We start from the raw sequence: 2,946 nt of genomic DNA, 5'->3' as shown, positions 1-2,946 counted from the left end.
CCCTCTGATCTTTTAATTTAGAAGGTTCTAAATCTTTTCTTATCCTGACTGTGACTCCATGATACTTGAATTGTTTCTTTCTGGTTGCTGCAATATTTCCTCCTTGACCTGGGAGTTCTGGAATTTGGATATAATTTTTCTAGGAGTTTTCATTTTGGGATCTCTTTCAGCAAGTGATCAGTGGATTCTTTCAATTTTGATGTTGCCCTCTGGTTCTAGAATATCAGGGCAGTTTTCCTTGATAATTTCTTGAAAGATAATGTCTAGGCTCTTTTTTGATCCAATAGTATCCAAGGTAGTCCAATAATTGTTAAATGATCTCTCCTGGATCTATTTTCCAGGTCAGTTGTTTTTCCAATGAGATTTTTCATATTGTCTTCTATTTTTTTTCATTCCTTTGGTTTTGTTTTATTAATTTTTGATTTCTCATAGAGTCATTAGCTTCTGTTTGCTCCATTCTAATTTTTAAGGAATTTTATTCAGTGAGCTTTCATACCTCCTTTTCCATTTGGCCAATTCTACTTTTTAAAAAATTAAGTGTTTCTTTTCTTTTTTGAGGGAGGAAGGCAGGGCAGTTGGGGTTAAGTGACTTGCCCAAAGTCATATGGCTAGTAAGTGTTAAGTGTCTGAGGTCAGATTTGAACTCAGGTCCTCCTGACTCCAGGGCCAGTGCTCTATTCACTGTGCTGCCTAGCCTCCCCCCAAGTCTGCTTTTTAAGGAGTTTTTTTTCTGCAATCAATAGAACATCTTGAGAAAAAAAATTAAGAATCATACAAATGTTAAAATGACTAAAATACTGTTTGAACTAGAGATTCCACTACTAGCTATATACCTCAAGAAAGTCTTTGACAAGATAAAAGTCTCCCTATACCATATTTATAACAGCATTTTGTGTGTGTGTGATAGAAAAGAGCTACAAATAAAGTTCTGTAGACTAGAAAATATAAAAATAAACTATGACATTAACTTAATAAAATGTTACCATATTATATAAAATGAGAGATATGATGAACATTGGGAAGCCTGGAAAGATTTACATGACCTGTTGTAAAGTAAAGCAAACAGAGCTAAAAAAAAAAACCCAATATATACAATAAATGGAATAAATACCCACAAATCAAATGAAAGGAAATGCTACAGAATTTAAGAAAACCAAACAAGTATGGATTGTAGCAAATAAAAATATGCTAAAGTACAGTATTCTCCAGGGCAAGACATCATTTATTAAAAGAAAGATGAAACTGTTAATAAATTGGTCATACTGGCACCTCATCAATAGCTAGGGACTTCAGCATGATCAATTTATTAGTTAGGCTAGCAGTAACCAAAAAATTGGGTCTATGGTCTCTCTCAATGACCAAAGATATAGAGTGAGGGCCTACAGGGTCTTTTAAATCTAGGTGGTGTCTTTCTTCTGACTGGCCTGATAGTACATAATTTGGTCTCCTCTGGCAAAGACCAGGCAACTTCAATTTAGATATTCAAAATAGATGTTTTAATGAAGAGGTGGTTTTTTTCAGCTCTTCCCCATTAGTTTATTATGGGAAGGGGAAAGTGGGGAGGACCAATCCTCAGGCAATAGGTTAAGTCTGCAGCTGGGGAAAGTGGGCTGGCCTTCAGATGTAACTAATTATGTTCTTCTCTTACTTTTAAGGAATGCTAGTTGCTTTATGAGACCCTAGCTGCCTCTAGCAATCTTGAATTGAAAAACAAAATCCATGTTAATTAGATTTCTACTCCCTCCCTCCCACAATTTGACTTTCCCATCACTCCTAAATTTGGTGAGGAAAAGCAAGAACAGGACAGTAGTCCCCTGGGGAGGATCTAGCCCAAGCTGTTTTCTGTTTATGGGGTCTCTCTTTAAACTTGTTAACAAGCAGATGCAGAGGGCTAGGAGTGATCACATTCCTCTGCCACTCCTTAGTTTCAAATGGGAGAAGACTCCTTTTGAACTAAGCTAAGAGATAGCATTTTGACAAAGTGGAGAAAAGGATCAAGTGATACAACATAATATTAATTTTCCTCACGTCCCAAAGGAGAGAAATGAGAAGACATTTTACCCTATTCTTTCATAGAGGTAGTAGGTCCAAAGATACAGAATATTCCATATATTTTTAAACTTCTTTGATGAATTATGTTTTACCATTTTTTCCCTTTCTTTCTCTTTTTCTTTAAAAAATAGTCCTTGTAGTGGCTAGGTGTTGCAGTAAATAGAGCACCAGCCTTGGAGTCAGGAGGACCTGAGTTCAAATCTAGCCTCAAACACTTAACTAAAAAAACAAAACAAAACAACTAGCCTTGTGACCTTGGGCAAGTCAACCCCAATTGCCCTCCAAAAAAACAAAAAGTAAAAAAAAATTTTTTAAATAGTCCTTGTTATATAGGATGGATCTCTAAGAGGGGAAAGGGGAAATAATGAGAGAGAAACTTAAATGTTGTAAAAGCAAAATATATTTTGTTTTAAAAAATAAACAGTTCAAATGTGAGACAAGCCAAGATTGTGGAATAGAAAGAAGCAGTATTGTACAACTCCTGACACAAGTACTTAAATGAAGCTGTAGGAAGACCAACAGACCTGGTAGTGAACAGGAGTCATTGAGTGGGGCATCTTGCTAGTTCAAGATCACAAATTCTTCCCACAAGCAGGGATCAAAGCAAGACATTATAATGGTAATGGAATTTAAAGATCCCCTTGTATTGGTTTGGTTTTGGGGTTAAGGGTTAAAACCCAGAGCTTGTGAATCCCAATTGTGGGATGAACTTGTTGACTTGAAGAGAGGAGGCTGAACTGGGAGGAGCTGGTGCTGTGGATAAAGAGGACCAAGCAGAGAGAGGCCAGAATAACTTTTGGGAGCAGCATTGTGGAGGAAGAAGAAGAGAGAGAATTGCCAGGGGCCAGAGCTGCTGAGAGAGAGAGAGAGAGAGAGAGAGAGAGAGAGAGAGAG

The sequence above is a fragment of the Petaurus breviceps genome, unplaced genomic scaffold (assembly GCF_028583685.1).
Source record: "Petaurus breviceps papuanus isolate PSGF00001 unplaced genomic scaffold, PetGlider_PUasm1.0 164, whole genome shotgun sequence".
NCBI classification, from domain to species: Eukaryota; Metazoa; Chordata; class Mammalia; order Diprotodontia; family Petauridae; genus Petaurus; species Petaurus breviceps.
The sequence above is the reverse complement of the archived record's forward strand: the minus strand, read 5'-3'. Positions refer to the sequence as shown.